This window comes from Eumetopias jubatus, unplaced genomic scaffold (assembly GCF_037043125.1).
Source record: "Eumetopias jubatus isolate StellerSeaLion01/CBP00866 unplaced genomic scaffold, mEumJub1_p1.0 scaffold_7, whole genome shotgun sequence".
In the NCBI taxonomy this organism is placed as follows: domain Eukaryota; kingdom Metazoa; phylum Chordata; class Mammalia; order Carnivora; family Otariidae; genus Eumetopias; species Eumetopias jubatus.
The window spans coordinates 65,134,177-65,160,155 of record NW_028274813.1 but is presented as its reverse complement, the minus strand read 5'-3'; the positions used below and the strand labels follow the sequence as shown (position 1 = coordinate 65,160,155).

The 25,979-nt window shown below is 38.7% G+C and overlaps 1 non-coding gene across 1 annotated transcript; it reads left to right on the top strand.

Annotated features, from left to right (window-relative positions):
• Positions 1–7,877: 7,877 nt before the first annotated feature.
• Positions 7,878–8,008, top strand: LOC114218009 (small nucleolar RNA SNORA18). Its single transcript, XR_003611092.1, has one exon. It is a non-coding gene; the product is annotated as a small nucleolar RNA SNORA18 (small nucleolar RNA).
• Positions 8,009–25,979: the final 17,971 nt, after the last annotated feature.

Sequence of the window (25,979 nt, the reverse complement as noted above, 5' to 3'; positions counted from 1 at the left end):
TCATGACTTTAAAGATTCTAGCTGGGCTTGAAAAAAGCGTGGAAGTTATTAGAGAAACGCTTTCTGGAGAAATAAAAGAACTAAAATCTAACCAAGTCGAAATCAAAAGGCTATTAATGAGGTGCAATAAAAAATGGGGGCACTAAATGCTAGGATAAATGAGGCAGAAGAAAGAATCAGCAATATAGAAGACCAAATGATGGAAAATAAAGAAGCTGAGAAAAAGAGAGATAAACAACTACAGGATCACGAGGGCAGAATTCGAGAGATAAGCGATACGATAAGACAAAACAACATTAGAATAATTGGGATCCCAGAAGAAGAAGAAAGAGAAAGAGGGGCAGAAGGTATATTGGAGCAAATAATAGCAGAGAACTTCCCTAATGTGGGGAAGGAAACAGGCATCAAAATCCAGGAGGCACAGAGAACCCCTCTCAAAATCAATAAAAATAGGTCAACACCCAGACATCTAATAGTCAAACTTACGAGTCTCAGAGACAAAGAGAAAATCCTGAAAGCAGCTCAGGAGAAGAGATCTGTAACCTACAATGGTAGAAATATTAGATTGACAACAGACCTATCCACAGAGACCTGGCAGGCCAGAAAGGACTGGCATGATATCTTCAGAGCACCAAACGAGAAAAATATACAGCCAAGAATACTATATCCAGCTAGGCTGTCATTGAAAATTGAAAGAGAGATAAAAAGCTTCCAGGACAAACAAAAACTAAAGGAATTTGCAAACACGCAACCAGCCCTCCAAGAAATATTGAAAGGGGTCCTCTAAGCAAAGAGAGAGCCTAAAAGCAGCATAGATCAGAAAGGAACACAGACAATATACAGTAACAGTCACCTTACAGGCAATACAACGGCACTAAATTCATACCTTTCAATAGTTACCCTGAATGTAAATGGGCTCAATGCCCCAATCAAAAGACACAGGCTATCAGATTGGATTAAAAAACAAGACCCATCGATATGCTGTCTGCAAGAGACTCATTTTAGACCCAAAAACACCCCCACATTGAAAGTGAGGGGGTGGAAAACCATTTACCATGCTAATGGACACCAAAAGAAAGCTGGGTGGCAATCCTTATATCAGACAAATTAGATTTGAAAACAAAGACTGTAATAAGAGATGAGGAAGGACACTATATCCTACTTAAAGGGTCTATCCAACAAGAAGATCTAACATTGTAAATATCTATGCCCCTAACATGGGAGCAGCCAATTATATAAGGCAATTAATAACAAAAGCAAAGAAACACATTGACAACAATACAATAATAGTGGGGGACTTTAACAACCCCCTGACTGAAATGGACAGATCATCTAAGCAAAAGATCAACAAGGAAATAAAGACTTTAAGTGACACACTGGACCAAATGGACTTCACAGACATATTCAGAACATTCCATCCCAAAGCCACGGAATACACATTCTTCTCTAGTGCCCATGGAACATTCTCCAGAATTGATCACATCCTAGGTCACAAATCAGGTCTCAAAGGGTACCAAAAGATTGGGATCATTCCCTGCATATTTTTGGACCACAGTGCTTTGAAACTAGAACTCAATCATAAGAGGAAAGTCGGAAAGAACTCAAATACTTTAGTAGGAGGCTAAAGAGCATCCTACTAAAGAATGAATGGGTCAACCAGGAAATTAAAGAAGAATTAAAAAAATTCATGGAAACCAATGAAAATGAAAACACAACTGTTCAAAATCTTTGGGATACAGCAAAGGCAGTCCTGAGAGGAAAGTATATAGCAATACAAGACTTTCTCAAGAAACAAGAAAGGTCTCAAATACACAACCTAACCCTACACCTAAAGGAGCTGGAGAAAGAACAGCAAATAAAGCCTAAACCCAGCAGGAGAAGAGAAATAATAAAGATCAGAGCAGAAATCAATGAAATAGAAACCAAAAGAACAGTAGAACAGATTAACGAAACTAGGAGCTGGTTCTTTGAAAGAATTAACAAGATTGATAAACCCCTGGCCAGACTTATCAAAAAGAAAAGAGAAAGGACCCAAATTAACAAAATCATGAATGAAAGAGGAGAGATCACAACCAACACCAAAGAAATACAAACAATTATAAGAACATATTATGAGCGGGTGCCTGGGTGGCTCAGTTGGTTAAGCGACTGCCTCCAGCTCAGGTCATGATCCTGGAGTCCCGGGATTGAGTCCCGCATCGGGCTTCCTGCTCAGCAGGGAGTCTGCTTCTCCCTCTGACCCTCCCCCGTCTCTTGTGCTCTCTCTCATTCTCTCTCTCTTTCAAATAAATAAATAAAATCTTCAAAGAAAAAAAATTTAAAAAAAGAACATATTATGAGCAACTCTATGCCAGCAAATTAGATAACCTGGAAGAAATGGGTGCATTCCTAGAGATGTATCAACTACCAAAACTGAACCAGGAAGAAATAGAAAACTTGAACAGACCTATAACCACTAAGGAAATTGAAGCAGTCATCAAAAATCTCCCAACAAACAAAAGCCCAGGGCCAGATGGCTTCCCAGGGGAATTCTATCAGACATTTAAAGAAGAATTAATACCTATTCTCCTGAAACTGTTCCAAAAAATAGAAATGGAAGGAAAACTTCCAAACTCATTTTAGGAGGCCACCATTACCTTGATCCCAAAACCAGACAAAGACCCCATCAAAAAGGAGAATTACAGACCAATATCCTTGATGAACATGGATGCAAAAATTCTCACCAAAATACTAGCCAATAGGATCCAACAGTACATTAAAAGGATTATTCACCACAACCAAGTGGGATTTATCCCCGGGCTGCAAGGCTGGTTCAACATCCGCAAATCAATCAACGTGATACAATACATTAACAAAAGAAAGAACAAGAATCATACGATCCTCTCAATAGGTGCAGAAAAAGCATTTGACAAAGTACAGCATCCTTTCTTGATCAAAACTCTTCAGAGTATAGGGATAGAGGGTATATACCTCAATATCATAAAAGCCATCTATGAAAAACCCACAACGAATATCATTCACCATGGCGAAAAACTGAGAGCTTTCCCCCTAAGGTCAGGAATGCGGCAGGGATGTCCACTATCACCACTGCTATTCAACATAGTACTAGAAGTCCTAGCCACAGCAATCAGACAACAAAAAGAAATAAAAGGCATCCAAACCAGCAAAGAAGTCAAACTCTCACTGTTTGCAGATGATATGATACTTTATATGGAAAACCCAAAGGACTCTACCCCAAAACTGCTAGAACTCATACAGGAATTCAGTAAAGTAGCAGGATATAAAATCAATGCACAGAAATCAGTGGCATTCCTATACACCAACAAGACAGAAGAGAGACAAATCAAGGAGTCAATCCCATTTACAATTGCACCCAAAACCGTAAGATACCTAGGAATAAATTTAACCAAAGAGGCAAAGGATCTGTACTCAGAAAACTATAAAATACTCATGAAAGAAATTGAGGAAGACACAAAGAAATGGAAAAACCTTCCATACTCATGGATTAGAAGAACAAATATTGTGAAGATGTCAATGCTACCTAGAGGAATCTACACATTCAGTGCAATCCCTATCAAAATACCATCCACTTTTTTCAAAGAAATGGAACAAATAATCCTAAAATTTGTATGGAACAAGAGACCCCAAATAGCCAGAGGAATGTTGAAAAAGAAATGCAAAGCTGGCGGCATCACAATTCCAGATTTCCAGCTCTATTACAAAGCTGTCATCATCAAGACAGTATGGTACTGGCACAAAAACAGACACATAGATCAATGGAACAGAATCGAGAGCCCAGAAATGGACCCTCAACTCTATGGTCAACTCATCTTTGACAAAGCAGGAAAGAATGTCCAATGGAAAAAAGACAGTCTCTTCAACAAATGGTGTTGGGAAAATTGGACAGCCACATGCAGAAGAATGAAACTGGACCATTTCCTTACACCACACACAAAAATAGACTCCAAATGCTTGAAAGACCTAAACGTGAGACAGGAGTCCATCAAAATCCTAAAGGAGAACACAGGCAGCAACCTCTTCGACCTCAGCCGCAGCAACTCCTTCCTAGAAACATCACCAAAGGCAGGGGAAGCAAGGGCAAAAATGAACTATTGGGATTTCATCAAGATAAAAAGCTTTTGCACAGCAAAAGAAACAGTCCACAAAACCAAAAGACAACCGACAGAATGGGAGAAAATATTTGCAAATGACATATCAGATAAAGGGCTAGTATCCAAAATCTATAAAGAAATCTATAATCAAAGTCAACACCCAAAGAACAAATGATCCAGTCAAGAAATGGGCAGAAGACATGAACAGACATTTTTCCAAAGAAGACATCCAAATGGCCAACAGACACATGAAAAAGTGTTCAATATCGCTTGGCATCAGGGAAATCCAAATCAAAACCTCGATGAGATACCACCTCACATCAGTCAGAATGGCTAAAATTAACAAGTTAGGAAACAACAGATGTTGGCAGGGATGCAGAGAAAGGGGAACCCTCCTACCGTGCTGGTGGGAATGCAAGCTGGTGCAGCCACTCTGGAAAACAGTATGGAGGTTCCTCAAAAAGTTGAAAATAGAGCTACCATACGATCCAGCAATTGCTCCACTGGGTATTTACCTCAAAGATACAAATGTAGGGATCCAAAGGGGTACGTGCACCCCGATGTTTATAGCAGCAATGTCCATAATAGCCAAACTGTGGAAAGAGCCAAGATGTCCATCAACAGATGAATGGATAAAGAAGTGGTATATATATACAATGGAATATTATGCAGCCATCAAAAGGAATGAAATCTTGCCATTTGCAACGACGTGGATGGAACTGAAGGGTGTTATGCTGAGTGAAATAAGTCAATCAGAGAAAGACATGTATCATATGACCTCACTGATATATGAGGAATTCTTACTCTCAGGAAACAAACTGAGGGTTGCTGGAGTGGGGGTGGGGTGGGAGGGATGGGGTGGCTGGTGATAGACATTGGGGAGGGTATGTGCTATGGTGAGCGCTGTGAATTGTGCAAGACTGTTGAATCACAGATCTGTACCTCTGAAACAAATAATGCAATATATGTTAAGAAAAAAAAAAAGAAGATAGCAGGAGGGGAAGAATGAAGGGGGGGAAATTGGAGGAGGAGACGAACCATGAGAGATGATGCACTCTGAAAAACAAACTGAGGGTTCTAGAGGGGAGGGATTGGGGGAATGGGTTAGCCTGGTAATGGGTAATGAAGAGGGCACGTTCTGCATGGAGCACTCGGTGTTATGCACAATCAATGAATCATGGAACACTACATCAAAAACTAATGATGTAATGCATGGTGATTAACATAACAATAAAAAATTTTAAAGAAAAAAAAAGAGGATATCTCACCATAATCAAGTGGGATTTATTCCAGAAATGTAAGAATTGTTCAATATCCACAAATCAATGAATGTGATACACATTAACAAAATGAAGGATAAAAATCATATGATCATCTCAATATATGCAGAAAAGCATTTGACAAAATTCAACAGAGAAAACCCTAAAGAGTCTACCAAAAAGCTATTAGAATTGATAAATAAATTTACTTTTGGGATACAAAATTAATACACGGAAATCTGCTGTGTTTCTATACACTAATAACAAAGCAGCAAAAAGAGAGTAAGAAAATAATTCCATTTACAGTTGCACCAAAAAGAATAAAATACCTAGGAATAAACTTAACCCAGGAGGCCAAAGACCTGTTTTCTGAAAGCTACAAAACAGTGATGAGAGAAATTGAAGATGACACAAACACATGGAAAGATATTCCATGCTCGTGGACTGAAAGAACAAATATTGTTAAAATGTCCATACTGACCAAAGCAAGTACGGATTCAATGCAAACTCTTTCAAAATGCCAATAGCATTTTTCACAGAACTAGAACAAATAATACTAAAATTTGTATGGAACCACAAAAGACCTCAAATAGCTAAAGCAATCTTGAAAAAGGTTTAAAGGTATACTGCAAAGTTATGACAATCAAAGCAATACGATACAAGGACAAAAACAAACTCAGATCAATGGAACAGGATAGAGAACCCAGATTGAGAACCCAGGGATAGAGAACCCACATTTGTATGGTCAGTTAATCTACAGCAAAGGAGGCAAGAATATATAATGGGGAAAAGACAGCCTCTTCAAAAAGTGATGCTGGAAAAATGAGATAGCTACATGCAAAAGAATGAAACTGGACCACTTCCTTACACCATACACAAAAATAAACTCAAAATAAACGCAAATGTGAGACCTGAAACAATAAAAATACAGGCAGCAATCTCTTGGGCATTGGCTTTTGCAACATATTTATAGATCTGTCTCCTCAGGTAAGGAAAGCAAAGAAAAAATAAATCAACTACTGGGATTACACCAAATTAAAAAAAATTTTGTCCAACAAAAACTATCAACAAAATGAAAAGCAATCTGCTGAACAGAGAAGATATTTGCAAATGATAGGTCCAATAAAGGGTTAATATCCGAACTATATGAAGAACTTATACAACTCTACACCAAGAAGCCCCAAATAATCCAATTAAAAATGGGCAAAGGATCTTAACAGACATTTTCCCAAAGACATACAGATAGCAAATAGATACATGAGGAGTTGCACTTCCCTGATGATTAGCGAGGAGCATATAAACACCACAATGATATCCCTTCACACCTGTCAGAATGGCTAGTATTGAGAAGGTAAATAACAAGTGTTGGTGAGGATGCGAAGAAAAAGGAACACTTGTGCAGTGTTGGTGGGAGTGTACATTGGTACAACCACTGCGGTGAACAGTACAAAGGTTCCTCAAAAAGTTAAAAATAGAAATGCCATATGATCTAGTAATTCCACTAGGGTGTATTTATCCAAAGAAAATGAAAACTAATTTGACAAGAACAACAGATGGAGAATTTCAGCAGATAGATGAAAATTTTAAGTCATGTGGAAATTTGAGAAATAAAAACATATCAGAGATGAAATACTCCTTTAATGGGTTTATCAGCAGACTCAACACAGCAGAGAAAAAGATTTAGTGAACCTGAAAATAGGTAAATAGAAATTATCCAAACTGAAGCACAGAAAGAAAAGAGGGGGAAAAACTCATTCAAGATATTGTGACATAATTTCAAACAGAAGTAACTAAAGATACAAAAAGAAAAAAGATAAATAATGGGTCAAAATAAATATTTGAAAATAGTTATACATTTTCCAAAATTCCAGAACCACAAAACCAAGAAGCTCAGAGAGCCCCAAACAGAACACACACACACACACACAGACACACACACACACACACACACACACACACAGAGTCAAACTGCTAGAAATCAATATTCAAGAGAAATCTAGACAGCAATAAGAAAAATAAGAAATATTACATATTAAGAGAGGAAAATTTTTCTCAGAAAAACTTGTAAACCTGAAGATAATATGTGACATTGTCTTGCAGTATATAAACAACAGCAAGAAAAAGGTCAGCTCAGTATTTCATGCCCAGCAAAAAAATCATTCAAAAATAATGATTAAATAAAAACTTTTTTAGACAAAGAGAATGCATTTTCAGCTCTGGTGCAGTATGAATGTTAAAGGGTAATTCTTCTGGCAGAAAGATTGAAACTAGATTGAAATTTGGATTCATACAAAGGATTGAAGAGTCCTGACGATGGTAAAAAGTGGAGATAGATTTTTTTTAAAGTTTTTCTCTAGAATTTTTAAAAGATTATTAGTTGTCTAAAGCATAAGTAATAACTATGTATTATGAGGTTAATGACATATATAGAGGCAAAAGATAAATCAACAGCACAAAGGATAGAACAGTGGAAATGAAACTATACTGTTAGAAATTATATTATTTGGTTGAGGACTACCCCAATGGGGCTTTGTCTGTAGACCTATATGGTTGGAAACGCCTCATAGAGTGTATGTGTGGGTTCCTTTATTCACAGAACTGTGTGTTAGATCTGTGGGAAAGAACTACAACATATCTATCTGCTAAAACTCTGTGAAAGACCTAATAGTTAAATTTTTTAAATCTTAGGTACTGGCATATCCCAACCATCTGTACAGTTCTAGGGTGTGATAGTTTAGGGATGAATAGGATTTGGACTCATTCACATTTAGAGGGTATTTGAAATTGAGAACCAGGCAGATCCATCTACTCTGACCCTAAATGTGGTCCTAAAGTAGAGAAATTGAATCCCAAAGATTACAGGACAGTGACAACTGTGGATTGAATAAAAGTTCTTTTTAAAAGGGCTATTTTGACGATCATGATTCTGACTTTGGAGGACCTACAGTGACTGACAGTGGAAGGAATCACATGTAAAATTCCTGAAATGAAAATTTATTGACTTTTGGGTGCCTGGGTGGTTCAGTCAGTTGAGTGTCTGACTCTTGATTTCAGTTCAGGTCATGATTTCAGGGTCCTGAGGTCAAGCCCCATGTTGGGCTCCCTGCTCAGCAGGGAGCCTGCTTGAGGATATTCTCTTTCGCACTCGCTCTCTCTCACAGTCACTCTCTCTCACACTCTAAAATAAATACCTAATTCTTTTTAAAAAAGTTTATTGACTTTAAAAAAAGATATATTATTTGAAGGTGAAGTGTGAAAACTTTAAAAAAGTATATTGTGAATCCAAAGCAAAAACTTAAAGAAAAATACATTAAATTAGTAAGCCAATAATAGAGACAAATGAATTTAAAATACCTAATAAATTTGAAAGAACACAGGAAAAGAGACTAAAAGCAAAGAAGAGATGGTTAAGTGGAAAATAACTAGCAAGATGGTAGATGAAAATCCAACCACAACAATGATCACATAAGATAAAAATAATCTAAAACAATTAAAAGGTAGAGATTGTCAGATTCAAAGAAAAAGCCATCCACAAGGATGTTGCTTTAAATATAAAGATACAGATATATTTTAACAATGTCCACAATAGCCAAACTGTGGAAGAAGCCAAGATGCCCTTCAACAGATGAATGGATAAAGAAGATGTGGTTCATATATACAATGGAATAGGACTCAGCCATCAGAAAGGATGAACACCCACCATTTGCATCAATATGGATGGAACTGTAGGGGATTGTGCTAAGTGAAATAAGTCAAGCAGAGAAAGACAATTATCATATGGCTTCATTTATATGTGGAACATAAGTAATAATGTGGAGGACATTAGGGGAAGGGAAAATTGAGGGGGGTGAAATCAGAGGGGGAGATGAACCATGAGAGACTATGGACTTCAGGAAACAATCTGAGGGTTTCGGGGGGGGTGGGGGGAGGGGGTAACTCAGTGATGGGCAATAAGGAGGATGCATGATGTGATGAGCACTGAGTATTATATGCAACTAATGAATCACTGAACATTATATCAAAAACAAAGAATGGAAAAATATTTATTATGTGAACACTAGTCAAAAAGAAGCTAGAGAGATTATATTAATGTCAAACAAGTTAACTTCAGAGTATTTCCAAGGTAAAGAGAAGCATTTATCTATGGATAAATGGGCCAATTCATCAAGAAGACCAGACAACCCTAAATATCTCTGCACCTAATAACAGAGCAAGTTATCTAAGGGACAAGCGATAGAACTAAAAGGAAAAACAGACAAATACACAACTATATATGGAGACTTCAGTGTTCTTCTCTTAGGATTTGATACAAGTACCAAGGAAATCAGCGATGATATAGATGACTTGAGCAGCACCTTCAACTAACTTGACCTAATTGATATGAATAGATTACTCCACCCAGAAGTAGTAGAATAAGGATTTTTTCAAGGGAGCACCAAACATTCATCAGGATAGACCATATAATAGGTCATAAAACAAATCTTAACAAATTTAAAAGTACTGAAATCATGCAAGTATGCTCTCTGAACCTATGAGTCTTAATAATTAACATTTCTATATTAAAAACCTGGAAAAGAAGAGCAAGTTTTATCATAATAAGCAGAAAGACAACAAATGATAAAGAATAGTAAAATGAAATAGAGAAGAGAAAAATACAGAACATACATGAAAGTAAAAGCTAGTTCTTTAAAAATTTCAATAAAATGTATAAACTTTTAGCCACACTGATCTAGAAGAAGGAAGACACAACTTATCAATATTGAGAATGACAAAGATATTAAAAAGATAATAAGGAAAAATTATGAACTTAGGGCCAATAATTTGTTAACATAGATAAAATGGGTGACTTAGACACTAAACTACCAAAACTCACTTAAAAAAAAATACATAACCTGAATAACCTAGTTTATTAAATAAACTGAAAGCCTAGTTTTAAAAGTCCCCACAAAGAAAAGTTCATGCTTAGATGATTTCACTGATGAATTCTACCAGACACTTAAGGAAAAAAATAACAATTCTACTCAATCTCTTCCAAATTCATTATATGAGGCCAACATTACCCTGACACCAAAACCAAACAAAACACTGAAGAAAAATAAATTTGAAAAGTCTTCAACAAAGTATTAGCAAACTGAATCCACCACTATGAAGGAAGAATACATCATGACCAAGTAGGGTCAAGGCAAAATTGGTTCTATATTTGAAAATCAATCAGTGTAATCCACCACTAAACAGAAAAAAAGAAAAAGCCCATGATCTCAACAGATGCAGGAAAGAAAACAAAAAAACAAAAAAACCTCTTAACTACATTCAACATCCATTTGTGATAAACTTTCTCAGCAAACTAGTATAAATGGCATGCCTGAAACTGGTAATGAATGCATATGAAAACCTCTGGTTACCCTCATACTTAGTGGTGAGAGACTAAATGCATTCCCTTTCAAATTGAGTCTGTTCTCACTGCTTTCATTCAACAACCATTAAGGGACCCAGGTACAATAATAAGGTAAGGAAAAGGGCGCCTCGGTGGCCCAGTCAGTTAAGCAGCTGACTCTTGGTTTCAATTCAGGTTGTGATCTCAGGGTCATGAGGCTGAGTCCCACATTGGGCTCCATGCTCAGCATGGAGTCTGCTTGAGAGGCTCTCTCTCTCTCCCTCTGCCCCTCCTACTCATGCTCACTCTCCCTCTCTCTCTCTCAAGTAAATCTTTAAAAAAATAATAATAAGGTAAGGAAATAAAGAGCATCCAATTTGAAAGGACCAAGTCTTTTTCACAGATGACTAGATTATCTGCACAGAGAATACCAAAGAATCTATTTTAAAATGTTGCAAAAATTGATAGGTAAGTTTAGCAAGGTGACAAGTTTTAAGGCCAATATACAAAAAACTGCATATACTAGTATGAAACTGAATAAAGGAAACTTCACTTAAAATGGAGTCAGGACAAAAATAAAATAAAATAAAATAATAAAATAAAAATAAAATGGAGTCAGGAGAGAGAAAGTAAAACTGCCAAATTCCTTCTACTAGGCATGCATTACCCGGATGCCAAAACCAGATAAAGACACCACAAAAAAGATAACTACAGGTGAGTATCTCTGATGAACACCAATGCAAAAATCCTCAACAAACCAAATCCAAAAATACATTAAAAAATTCAATCACTACCATCAAACGGGATTTATTCCCAGGATGCAAGTATGGTTCAATATTTGCAAAATCAATCAATGTGATACATCACATCAATAAGAGAAAAGATAAAAACCATATGATCATTTTAACAGATGTAGAAAAAGCATTTGACAAAGTACAGCATCCATTCCTGATAAAAATCCTCAACAAAATAGCTTTAGAGGAAATACACCTCAACATAATAAAGGCCTTATGTGAAAAACCCACAGCTAACATCATACTCAATGGTGAAAAACTAAGAGCTGTTCCCCTAAGATCAGGAACAAGACAAGGATGTCCACGCTCACCACTTTTATTCAACGTAGTTACTGGAAGTCCTAGCCACAGCAATCAGACAACAGAAAGAAATAAAAGGCATCCAAAATGGTAAGGAAGAAGTAAAACTTTCTCTTTGCAGATGACATGATACTATATATAGGAAACCCTAAAGATGCCACCAAAAAACTACTAGAACTGATAAACAAATTCAGTAAGGTTGCAGGATACAAAAATCAGTGTACAGAAATCTATTGTATTTATATACACTAATAATGAAGCAACAGAAATAGAAATTAAGAAAGCAATCCCATTTACAATTGCACCAAGAGAATAAAGTACCTAGGAATAAACTTAACCCAGGAGGCGAAAGATCTGTACTCTGAAAACTATAAAACACTGATGAAAGAAATTAAAGATGACACAAACAGATGGAAAGATAATCCATGCTCATGGATTGGAAAAACAGATATTGTAGAAATATTTATATGACCCAAAGCAATCTACACATTTAATGCAATCCCTAGCAAAACAAGGATTTTTCACAGAACTAGAATATCCCTAAAATTTGTACAGAACCACAAAAGAACAGCCTGAATAGCCAAAAGAACCTTGAGGAAAAAATACAAAGCTGGAGGCAGCACAATTCCAGACTTCAAGTTATACTACAGAGCTGTAGTAGTCAAAACAGTATGGTACTGGTACAGAATTAGACACATAGATCAATCGAACAGGACAGAAAGTTGAGAAACAAAGCCACAATTATATGATCAATTAATCTTCAAAAAAGCGGCAAGAATATGCCATGGGAAAAAGACAGTCCCTTCAACAAATGATGTTGAGAAAACTGGACAGCTACATGTAAAAGAATGAAACTAGACCACTTTCTTTTACCATACACAAAAATAATCTCAAAATAAATTAAAGGCCTAAATGTGAGACAGGAATCCAACAAAATCCTAGAGGAGAACACGGGCAATAATTTCTCTGACATTGGCCATAGCAACATTTTTCTATATAGGTCTCCTGAGGCAAGCGAAATAAAAGCAAAAATAAGCTACTGGGACTACATCAAAATTAAAAGCTTCTGCACAGCAAAGGAAACAATCGATAAAACTAAAAGGCAATCTTCAGAATGGTAGAAGGTATTTGCAAATGACATATCCTATAAAGGGATAGTATTCAAATCTATAAATAACTTATAGAACTCAACACCAAAAAAACAATCCAATTTAAAAATGAGCAGAAGACATGAACAGACATTTCTTCAAAGAAGACACACAGATGGCCAACAGACACATGGAAAGATGCTCAACATCACTCATCAGAGAAATACAAATAAAAACTACAATGAGATATCACCTCCCAACTATCAGAATGGCTAAAACCAAAATCACAAGAAACAACAAGTATTGGCGAGGATGTGGAGAAATGGGAACCCTCATGCACTGTTGGTGGGAATGCAAACTGGTGCAGCCACTGTGGAAAACAGTATGGAGGTTCCTCAAAAATTTAAGAATAGAACTACCCTATGATCCAGCAATTTCACTAGTAGGTATTTACCCAAAAAATACAAAACCACTAATTGAAAGAGATATAAGTACCTCTATGTTTATTGCAGTATTTCCAATAAGCAAACTATGAAATCTTGCCATTTGCAATGATATGGATGGAGCTAGAGAGTATAATGCTAAGTGAAATAAGTCAGAGAAAAACAAATACCTTATGATTTCACTCATATGTGGAATTTAAGAAAAAACAAAAATGAACAAAAGGGGAAAAAGAGAGAGAGAGAGAGAGAAACCAAGAAACAGACTTAACTATAGAGAGCAAACTGATGGTTACCAGAGGGGAGGTGGGTGGGGAAATGGGTGAAATAGATGATGGGGATTATTATGACGAGCCCTGAGTAATAAATACAATTGTTCAATCACTATATTATACACCTGAAACTAATATAACACTGTATCTTAACTACACTGGAATTAAGATAAAAAAACTTACTTGCAAAAAAAAAAAAAAAACAACTTAAAGGAAGACTTAAGATGGTAGAGGAGTAGGCAACCCTAAGTTCACTGGTCCCTGGAATTCAGCTAGATAGTTAACAAATCATTCTGAACACCTGTGAAATCTATCATAGGTCTGAGAAAAGAATGGCTGCAATCCTACAAATAGAAAAGTGACCACTTTTTGGAAGGTAGGAAGTGTGGAGAAGTGAATCTGGGGCGATTTATTGGAGGTTACTGGGAAGGGAGGGAGCCTTCTTAAGGAGGTTATGGCAAAGTATTATAAGCAGTGGAGCACAAAATTGGAACTTCCAGAAGTCAGCTGTGGTGGGGGACATCCCTGGCTTAAAGGTGCTCAGGTGGGGAAGTGGGGTAGAATCCTAGGTGGAACAGTGTGGTCTCAGGATTCCCAGGGCCACAAAAAGAACAGAGGTGCCTGAGTGTGGCAGAGCCCAAGCATTGGAGTGGGGAAGCCAGATGAAAACAGCAAGTCTAGGTGCTGACTTTCTGCTCTGTGTTGCCATAAACTACAAACCGCTGCACAGCTGTGCAAGTGCTCTCCAGGCAAGGGGCCAGCAAAAGGCAGAAGCTTGGCAAGACTCCCCTCTATGCCCCAAGAGGATAGTGCAGGTGCATGCCACAGGAGTCTGTAAAGTTTGGAGACTCAAAACTGGGTCATGTACCTGAGATAAAAACACTCAGTCACAGGCTGGGTAAACACAGAGTTTGGACAGAAACTAGGGAGACAAGAGTGATTGACAGCTTTTCTGTGAGGGTGCACTGAAGAGTGGGGGGTGCAAACTTTCAGCTCTGGGGCTAGAGATGGGATGTCACTATTTTCATCCCCACCCCCCATTGGTGCTGAAAGCCTTCATGAAGCAAAACAGTGCTACATAGTGCAATCCCAAACCACTTACACAGAGCTTGGCCCCCTGCCAAGGGAGGTGCAATTCCACCAGGGCAAGAGCACCTGAGAATCAGCACAACAGGCCCCTCCCCCAGGAGACCAGCAGGAACACCAGCTCGCACCAAGTTGACTGATCATAGAGAACTGCAAAACCTCAGCTCTCAGGGGAAAAAAGTATACAGCAATTGTGTTTGTTTTTATTATTATATTCTTTAGTCTTTCAGGTTTTTTTCAGCCATTTTCTTATTTTTTCAATTCTTTAATTTTTATTTTTATATATAGGTTTTATTTATTTTTGGTTTCCTTTCATTGTATCTTATTTTATTTTTGTATATATATGTTTCTCTTTCTTTCCTATTTTGGGATCTTGTTTCTTTTAACAAACAGACCAAAATACACCCAGGATCTAGTTTATTGTTTTGTTCTGCTTTACTTCTTGTTTGATTTTTTCTTTTTTTCTGTTTTCTGTTTTCTTCTGGTTTGTTTTTTTCTGGTGCTATTTTTGTCTTTTCTCTCTTCTATTCCTTTTTGGACATAATGATGATGAGATGGAGAAATTCAACCCAAAAGAAAGAACAGGAAGAAGCACTAATTGCCAAGGAATTTAGTCAATATAGATAAGTAAAATGTCAGAAAAAGAATTCAAAACAACAATTATAAAGATACTAGCTGGGCTTGAAAAAAGCATAGAAGACACTAAAGAATCCCTTACTGTAGAAATAAAAGAATAAAAGTCTAATCAGGCCAAAATTTAAAATGCTATTACTGAGATGTAGTAAAAAATGGAGGCTCTAACAGCGAGGATAAATGAGACAGAAGAGAGAGTCAGTGATATAGAAGACAAAATGATGGAAAATAAGGAAGCTGAGAAAAAGGAAAAACAACTACTGGATTATGAATGGAAACTTCGAGAAATCAGTGATACCATAATGCAAAATAATATCCGAATAATAGGGGTCCCCAAAGATGGAGGGGGGGGCAGAAGTTTTATGTGAACAAATTACAGCTGAGAATTTCCCTAATCGGGGGAAGGAAACAGGCATTCAAGTCCAGGAGGCACAAAGAACCCCCCTCAAAAATCGATAAAAATAGGTCAACACCTCAACATACCATAGGGAAATTTGCAATTTCAGGGATAAAGAGAAAATCCTGAAACCAGCTCAGGACAAGAGGTCCTTAACCTACAAGGATAGACACATAAGGCTGGCAGCAGACCCGTCCACAGAGACCTGGCAGACCAGAAAGGACTGGCATGATATATTCAATGTGTTAAATTGGAAAAATATGTAGCCAAGAATGCTTTATCCAGGAAGTCTGTCATTCAGAATAGAAGGAGAGATAAAGAGTTTCCAAGAGAAACAAAACTAAAGGAATTTGTGGACACTAAACCAGCCCTCCAAGAAATATTAAAGGGGATCCTTTGAGCAAAGAGAGAGCCCAAAAGTAACAAAGACCAGAAAGAAACAATCTACAGAAATAGCCACTTTACAGGTAATACAATGGCACTAACTTCCTATCTTTTAATAATTACTCTGAATGTAAAAAGACTAAATGCTCCAAAGACACAGGGTATCAGATTACATAAAAAGAAAAAACGAGACCCAACAATATGCTGTCTACAAGGGACTCATTTTAGACCCAAAGACACCTCCAGATTAAAAGTGAGGGGGTGGAGAACCATTTATCAAAAGAAAGCTGGAGTAGCCATACTTATATCAAAATACATTTTAAACCAAACACGGTAATAAGAGATGAAGAAGGACACTATATCACAATAAAAAGGTCTATCCAACAAGAATATCTAATAATTATAAATATTTATGCTCCTAACGTGGGAGCAGCCAATTATATAAACCAATTACTAACAAAATTAAAGAAACACATTGATAATAATAGAGTAATAGTAAGGGACTTTAACCTCTGACTCACAGCAATGGACAAATCATCTAAGCAGAAGATCAAGAAGGAAATAAGGGCTTTGAATGACACACTGGACCAGATGGACTTCACAGATATATTCATCATGTTCCATTCTAAAGCAACAAAAGACACATTCTTCTCCAGTGCACATGGAACATTCTCCAGAATAGATCCCATACTAGGTCACAAACCAGGTCTCCACCTATACCAAAAGACTGGGATTATTCCTTGCATGTTCTCAGATCACAGTACTTTAAAACTTGAACTCAAGGGGCGCCCGGATGGCTCAGATGGTTAAGCGTCCACCTTCGGCTCAGGTCATGATCCCAGGGTCCCGGGATTGGGCCCCGCATCAGGCTCCCTCACCCTCTACTGTCCCCCCTGCTTGTGCTCTCTCATGCTCTCTGTCAAATACATAAATAAAATCTTTAAAAAATAATAATCAAAAAATTTTTAATAAAATAAAACTTGAACTCAAGATAAAATTTGGAAAGAACTCAAACACATGGAGGTTAGAAAGCATCCTACTAAAGAATGAATGGGTCAACCAGGAAATTAAAAAGAATCCAAAAAATACTTGGAAGCAAATGAAAATGAAAACAACAGTTCAGAACCTTTGGGTGCAGCAAAGATGGTCCTAAGAGGGAAGTATATAGCAATACAGGCCTTTCTCAAGAAACTAGAAAAGTCTCAAATACACAAGCTAGCCTTACACCTAAAGGAGTTCTGGAAAAGGATCAGCAAATATAGCCTAAACCAAGCAGGAGAAGAGAAATAAAGATCAGAGCAGAAATTAATGATAAAGAAAATAAAGAAAAACAAAACAAACAGTAGAACAGATCAACAAAACTAGGAGCTGGTTCTTTGAAAGAATTAATAAGATTGATAAACCCCTAGCCAGGCTTATCAAAAAGAAAAGAGAAAGGACCCAAATTAATAAAATCATGAATGAAAGAGGAGAGATCACAACCAACACCCAAGAAATACAAACAATTAAGAGAATATCATGAGCAATTACATGCCAACAAATTAGGCAATCTGGAAGAAAGGGATGCTTTCCTAGAATCATATAAACTACCAAAACTGAAACAGGAAGAAATAGAAAACCTGAACAGACCCATAACCAGCAAGGAAATTGAATCAGTAATCAAAAATCTCCCAACACACGAGTCCAGGGGCCAATGGCCTCCCAGCAGAATTGAACCAAACATTTAAAGAAGAATTGATACCTAGTCTTCTAAAGCTGTTTCAAACAATAGAAATGGAAGGAAAACTTCCAAATTCATTCTATGAGGACAGCATTACCTTGATCCCAAAACCAGACAAAGACTCCACCAAAAAGGAAAATTACAGACCACTATCCCTGATGAACATGGATGCAAAAACTCTCACCAGGATACTAACTAATAGGATCCAACGGTACATTAAAAGGATTATTCACCACAACCAAATGGAATTTATTCCTGGGCTGCAAGTGTGGTTCAACATTTCCAAATCACTCAGTGTGACACACTACATAAAAGAAAGGACAAGAACCATAGGATCCCCTCAATAGATGCAGAAAAAGCATTTGACAAAATACAGTATCCTTCCTTGATAAAAACTTTCTGCAGTGTAGGGATAGAGGGAACATACCTCAATATCATAAACGCCATATCCAAAAAAAACGCACAGTGAATATCAACCTCAATGGGGAAAAACTGAGAGGTTTTCCCTTAAGGTCAGGAACACGGCAGGGATGTCCACTATCACCACTGCTATTCAACATAGTACTAGAAGTCCTAGCCTCAGCAATCTGACAACAAAAAGAAATAAAAGGCATCTGAATCAGCAAAGAAGTCAAATTCTTACTCTTTGCAGATGACTGACACTCTGTATACCAACAGAAAACCCAATAAACTCGGGCGCCTGGGTGGCTCAGTCGTTAAGCGTCTGCCTTTGGCTCAGGTCATGATCCTGGGGCCCTGGGATCGAGCCCCGCATCGGGCTCCCTGCTCTGCGGGGAGCCTGCTTCTCCCTCTCCCACTCCCCCTGCTTGTGTTCCCTCTGTCGCTGTCTCTCTCTCTGTCAAATAAACAAATAAAATCTTTAAAAAAAAAAAAAGAAAAGAAAACCCAATAAACTCCACCACAAAACTGGTAGAACTGATAGAGGAATTCAGCAAAATCACAGGATATAAAAATCAATGCAGAAAAGTCAGTTGCATTTTTATATACCAATAATGAAGCAGCAGAATGAAATCGAGGAATCAATCTCATTTATAATTGCATCAAAAATCATAAGATACTTAGGAATAAACCTAAGTTACCAAAGAGGTAAAGAATCTGTACTCTGAAAACTATAGAACACTTATGAAAGAAATGGAGAAGATGCAAAGAAATAGAACATTCTTTGCTCATGGACTGCAAGAATAAATATTGTTAAAATGTCTGTGTTACCCAAAGCAATCGCCACATACAATGCAAGCCCTATCAAAATACCATCAACTTTTTCCACAGAGCTGGAACAAACAATCTTAAAATTTGTATGGAACCAGAAAAGACCCTCAATATCCAAAGGAATGTTGAAAAAGAAAACAAAGCTGGCACACAGTGCCAGACTTGAAGTCTATTACAAAGCTGTCATCATCAAGACAGTATGGTACTGGCACAAAAACAGACACATAGATCAATGGAACAGAATAGAGAGCCCAGAAATGGACCCTCAACTCTATGGTCAACTAATCTTTGACAAAGCAGGAAAGAATATCCAATGGAAAAAAAGACAGGTTCTTCAACAAATGATGTTGGGAAAATTCTGCCACAAGCAAAAGAATGAAACTGGACCACTTTCTTACACCATACACAAAGATAAACTTGGAAAGGATGAAAGACCTAAATGTGAGACAGAAATCCATCAAAACCCTAGAAGAGAACACAGGCAGCAACCTCTTGGACCTTGGCCACAGTAACTTCTTCCTAGACACATCGTCAAAGGCAAGAGAAACAAAAGCAAAAATGAACTACTGGACCTCATCAAGACAAAAAGCTTCTGCACGTCAAAGGAAACAGTCAACAAAACTAAAAGGCAACCTAGGGAATGGGAGAAGGTATTTGCAAATGACATATCAGATAAAGGGCTAGTATCCAAAATCTATTAAGAACTTATCAAACTCAACGCCCAAAGAACAAATAATCCAATCAAGAAATGGGCAGAAGGCATGAACAGACATTTCTCCAAAGAAGACATACAAATGGCCAACAGACGCATGAAAAAAATGCTCACCATCACTCGGCATCAGGGAAATCCAAATCAAAACCTCAATGAGATACCACCTCACACCAGTCAAAATGGCTAAAATTAACAACTCAAGAAATGACAGATGTTGGTGAGGATGCAGAGAAAGGGGAACCCTCTTACACTGTTGGTGGGAATGCAAACTGGTGCAGCCACTCTGGAAAACAGTTTCCTCAAAAAGTTATAAGTAGAGTTACCATATGACCCAGCAATTGCACTACTAGATATTTACACAACATAAATAAAATAAGACAAAAACAGAGAGGGAGACAAACCATAAGAGACTCTTAACTATAGGGAACAAACTGAGGTTTGCTGGAAGGGAGGTGGGTGGGGGGATGGGGTACCTGAGTGATAGGCATTAAAGAGGGCATGTGATGTAATAAGCACTGGGTGTTACATGCAACTGATAAATCGCTAAATTCTACCTCTGAGGGGCGCCTGGGTGCCTCAGTCATTAAGCGTCTGCCTTCAGCTCAGGTCATGATCCCTGGGTCCTGGGATCAAGCCCCACATTGGGCTCCCTGCTCAGCGGGAAGCCTGCTTCTCCCTCTCCCACTTCCCCTGCTTGTGTTCCATCTCTCGCTGTCTCTCTCTCTGCCAAATAAATAAATAAATAAATAAATAAATAAATAAATAAAATCTTTTTAAAAAAAATTCTACCTCTGAAACTAATATATTGTTAATTAAATTGAACTTAAATTAAAAAATTAAAGAAATAATAACTTAAAATTTAAATTTAAAAACATGGAGTCAGGAGGCCAGAAGGGGGAGTTCATGAGTTCCACACCATGATCTCAATTGCAGTCCCTAATAAGAAGACTTTCTCCTTGCCCAGCAACAAGCTCAGCCAATAAAAAAGTACAACTCAGCCAATACAAAACCATCCCCACTCTGAAATCTCACTTTCTTCCAGTGGACTTTCATTCAAAAAGCCACTCCCAACTTCCACCTTTTCTCTATAAAGTATCATTCTTCTCATTTATCTCCAGACTTGCTGTGGGTTGCCAGAGCTTGCAAGCCCTGGATTGCAATTCCTCTGTTATTCCGAAATAAACCCATTTTGCTGGTAAAATAAGTGGGTGTTTTACTTTTAAGGTCAACACTAACCATGAACTACTAGAAACCGAAATTTTCAGTCTCATTTACAAGCACATTATAAAACATGAGAAATCACAAGTACCGTAAGATATCACTGCAGATCTACTAACATGAGTACAATTAATATGACTGACAATACCAAGTGCTTTTGAAGATGCAAAGCAACTCGAACATTCATACTTTGATTGTAACATTGTGCGTTTCCATCAGCACTTTGGAAAATAGTTTAGCGGTTTCTTACGAAGTTTAACATATATTTACCATATGACCCAATGAACTCATTCCCATGTATTTACCTAAGAAAAACTTAGGTCCATAGAAGGACTTTATGCACAATAGTCAAAACAGCTTTATGACAATAGTAAACAAACTGGAAAGGAACCAAATGTCTATCAACTGGTAAATGGCTAAGCAAAGTGTGATGTGACCAAATAGTATTAGATTATTCAACAATAAAAAGGAATGAACTGATACCTACAACAACAGGGCTTAAACTCAAAAGCATTATGCTAAGTGGAAAAGCCTCATATTGTATGATCTATTTATAGGAGTACTTGGGAAAGGCAAAACTCCAAAGACAAAAAGTCCAATTAGATTGGGGCTGGGAATAAGGAGAGGCAATAGACAAAGGGTCAGAAGAGAATTTGGGGGTAAACGGTCCATATCTGGTGGTATTGGTTACCACCTTAATACACTTGTCAAATATTATTCAACCATAAACTTTAAGAGAGTGCATCTGATCCTAAGTTATACCTCAGTAAGGAAGGGAGGAAGGAAACTGGACAGCTCACAGCATCTCTTGGAGAGCTGCAGAACCAGGTTTGGAGGCTAAGCAGCCAGCAGCAATGCCTGAAATCATGCTGGAGTTGGCAAAGTAAAGGCATCATTGCTGCTGCTGGGCAGAGACACCACAGTCTCCACCACCACCTTGAACCAATACTCTTGGCCCTGACCCTTGGGTGCTTGCCCCTGCTGCCTCTAGAAACTCCAGAAATGGATTCTGCATGAGGTCCCAGCTTCTTCATATCACTCTTTAAGGTCTGGAGTAGATTCGTCTGATTGGCAGAGCTAGGTCATGTTCCCATTTTTTAACCACAAGGGAGACTAGCAAAGAAAGTACTACTGCTTTTGGGATGCCTGGGTGGCTCAGTCAGTTAAACGTCTGCCTTGGGCTCAGGTCATGATCCCAGGGTCCTGGGATGGAGCCCCACAGCTGGCTCCCTGCTCAGTGAGGAGTCGGCTTCTCTCTCTCTCCCTCTGCCCCTCCCACCCACTCATGCCTGCTGTTGGGCTTTTTCTCAAATAAATAAAATCTTAAAAAAAAAAAAAGGGATACAAAGTACATATCACTTTCAGCTTCTACAGCAGGGGTAGACTCTGCATCATAAGGTGGGGAATTCCTCCAAGACGGGAAGTAGGTTCTCCACCATCTCTCCAACATCGTTATTTTGTAGGAGTAGCCAAGAAGAGTGAAAGATGTCCACTGCATCCCCCAAATCAGGACTCTGGTTAGGAATTCTAGGTGAATGCCCAGCACTTCTGGGATAAAATCTGAACTCTCCTTGTATACAAAGCCTTATCCTGACCTCGGCGACCTCTTGCCCCACCACCTGACTGACTCTCATCACTCATCACTGCCCTTCTCAAGTCCTTCTTCTTCATGACTTTGGGACTTGGCTATGCTTGAAATGTTCTCCTCCCTCGTTTCCACCTGAGGAGCTTCTACCCAACTTGACAAAACCCACTTCAGGAAAACCTTGCCCAAATCTATGGCAACACAAACCAGGCCCTCTCTATACTCTCCTGTATGATAGCACTTAGTAGATACTAAACTAACACTTGGGGGATAAAAACTGTCCTCCAAAATCAAAGAAGAGAAAGTTATACTTTAAAGTAATTAAAATTTAAAATTCATAACCAAAAGTAACAAGATTTTTCCTGCTTTCCAGAAATTCTGAACCAACAGAGGGACCTTTGTCCCAATATCCTTACTCCTCATTGTGTCCTGAAGATTCTCTTTGAACAAATGAGTAAGTTAAGACATATCTGAAAATTCTCACTAAGCCAAGAAACACAGAAAAGTGAAACGCCCTCAAGATCCCAAAGGGGCACAAAACCAGGTCCAGTCTAAACCTGGAGCTGAGATGAGAATGTGTCCTGTAGTTGAAATTTGTTGTGAAATGCTCTTACTGATGACTTGCAAAGTCATCAGTTAGATTGGAGATTCTAAATTACTCCCAGAAAACAAACAAATGAAATGTACCTCACAGATACAGCTGACCTGAAAGTGAAATAAATAAGTACCTTAGTTTTATTTTTGTCCTCACTGACTGAGCCATGCAACTAGGTGAGACATGAAGAGGGGAGTCCCCGGGCAGAGCACCTGGAGATGGTGCCCACCGGGAGCCCAGAATCCCTCTGTGGAGGACAGATCCCCCTCTCTCCCTCATTTCCCACCCTCAGGCTGGGTCACCAGTTCTTGTGTGAGGTGCAGATTCACCCACGGACCAATTCCATTTCACCTGGTCCTCGAGTGAGCCTTGCATGCATCTCTGTGTTTGGACATTCTTCCTTCTACAAAGATTCTTCACAATAATTTATTTTGCCTTCCTTGTTTAAGATGGCAGTGTGCCCTTTGCTCTCTTTCATCTTTGCTTTCTCCCCTCTACAGAAGCCTTCTGAGAACCTAAGGTTTTTTAATCTATTTGTGGATTTTTAAATTTTTGATTCCATTTTTAAGGCCTCTTGAAGTCTGTAAGGAAGCCCCTCACTCCCAATATGTATTGTATGTTGCCTTCTTTGTAGGTGGACTTCACTCATGCTAACTTCAACGAACCCGCGGGCTACTAGAAGCCAATGGCCAAGAAGCAGGAAGAAAAAGGAACTCTCTAGGACAGAGTGTTTGGCTCAGGAGAAATGAGGTCATGGTGGGCATCCAGAGAGGCCCCGGACACCAGGTCGCGAGCTGCAGGTGCTGCTAAAACCACTCAGCTACACCTCATCCCATCCTAGCACAGGGGGCGCGGGGGCTGCCTCACCAGCCTATCCACCTCATACAGCCTGACAACAGCTCTTGAGGTGAGAGAGAGATCCAGCAGACCCAGCTCCTGACAACTCTTCTCAAGAACTTTCAGAGCAGAGTGCCTGGGTGGCTCAGTTGGTTAAGTGACTGCCTTCGGCTCAGGTCATGATCCTGGAGTCCTGGGATCTAGTTCCGCATCAGGCTCCCTGCTCGGCAGAGAGTCTGCTTCTCCCTCTGACCTTCCCGCCTCTCATGTACTCTCTCTCTCTCATTCTCTCTCTCAAATAAATAAATAAAATCTTTAAAAAAAAAAAAAGAACTTTCAGAGCAGAAGGTTAAAAAATTTTTTTCCATAAGGGAGAAAGGCTAAATAACAAGCAAAGGAAAATCCCAAGAGATATCACTCTTTCCCAAACAACCTCTCTAGGCTTGGGAACACGTACCATACCCGTTTTGTACCCAGGGAGAAAAGCTTTTTATAACCTTACAAAGAAGTTACATAAACAACACTATCCCCTTTGTGAGTTTCTTTTTTTTTTAAAGGATTGTTTTGAAAATAGATAATTTTACTGATCCAGGGGCCAAGAATTGTTGCTCTGTCTTGAGGAGCTGTTGGATGCCCCTTCTGGCAGGACTATTTGTTTGCCTAAGATTATGTATGCTGGCTGGGGGCATAAAAATGAGCTGCTCCCTGCGCTCAGGATCGGGCAGAGGGCACCTGCGGGGCTTGTGGGCCCCGCTCTCAAGGAGGAATAGCCTGCTCACTCACCCCCTCACTCGGGGTTTCCTCCAGTCAAAGCTCTCCCTTACTGAGGAGACAAAAGCAGCTGGGAGTGGAGGGCTGAGAATATCTTTACAGACAAGCTGGCCAAATAAGTGATACACAGAGAAGGAACATACACTCGGTCAGCGGCAAGAGGCAAGCAGGCAAGGGGAAAGAGAAAAGGCAAACTGCCAGGTAAAACATATCAGGCTCGAACTAACTGTCTGGAGGCTATTATTTCCCATAAATGGAGATAGCAAAAAAAAACAATTAAAAATAGGGCGCCTGGGTGGCTCAGTTGGTTAAGCGACTGCCTTCGGCTCAGGTCATGATCCTGGAGTCCCGGGATCGAGTCCCGCATCGGGCTCCCTGCTGAGCAGGGAGTCTGCTTCTCCCTCTGACCCTGCCCCCTCTCATGTGCTCTCTCTCCCCTTCTCTCTCAAATGAATAAAATCTCTTTTAAAAAATAAAAAAATAAATGAAGTAAAGCTCCAAGGGAACAGTGGTTTTAGACAGGTATACTCCTCCACAGGAATGTGGTTAGGTCTACTTCTCCACTCCCTACTCCATATCAAGGAGAGGTTCCAGATTCACTAGAGGAGTGTTCTAGACTCCATGTTGTTCGGAAGTACAGTAACTATTATGCAAAATAATAGGATACAACGTTAGTGAGAAGGGAACTCGAACCGTTCATTGAACTCATGCTTTGTGTACGGAAATTTGCCTGAAACATAAGTCAAGAAACTATAAACCTATGCTCCTCAAACCAAAAACACAAAACAGTAAGTTCTGAGAGAGGACCAAAGCTCAACTTCCTTCCCACAGATGTTCCTTTTGAGGCAGCGCTCTGAGATAAAGCTCTCTGGCCACCATCACAAGCCTCTGGGGCTTGAGTTTCCTTCTCTTTAATTATGGCCACTCAGAATAGCAATTTTGATATTGATGTTATTCTCCAACAGAAGTATGAAAAGCATATCTTTGAGGAGTTATATGTAGCCCATAATACCACACAGCAAGTTTTGTTTAGTGTTTAATTTTTCCATATAATACCACCTCAAAAATAATCAAGACTGTCCCTTCAATACTGAAGCTTTTTAGAGGAAACACCTGTTCACTACCCTGATTCCAAAACCTCATAGTGGTGTTCAATCAATCTTAGTTGAATA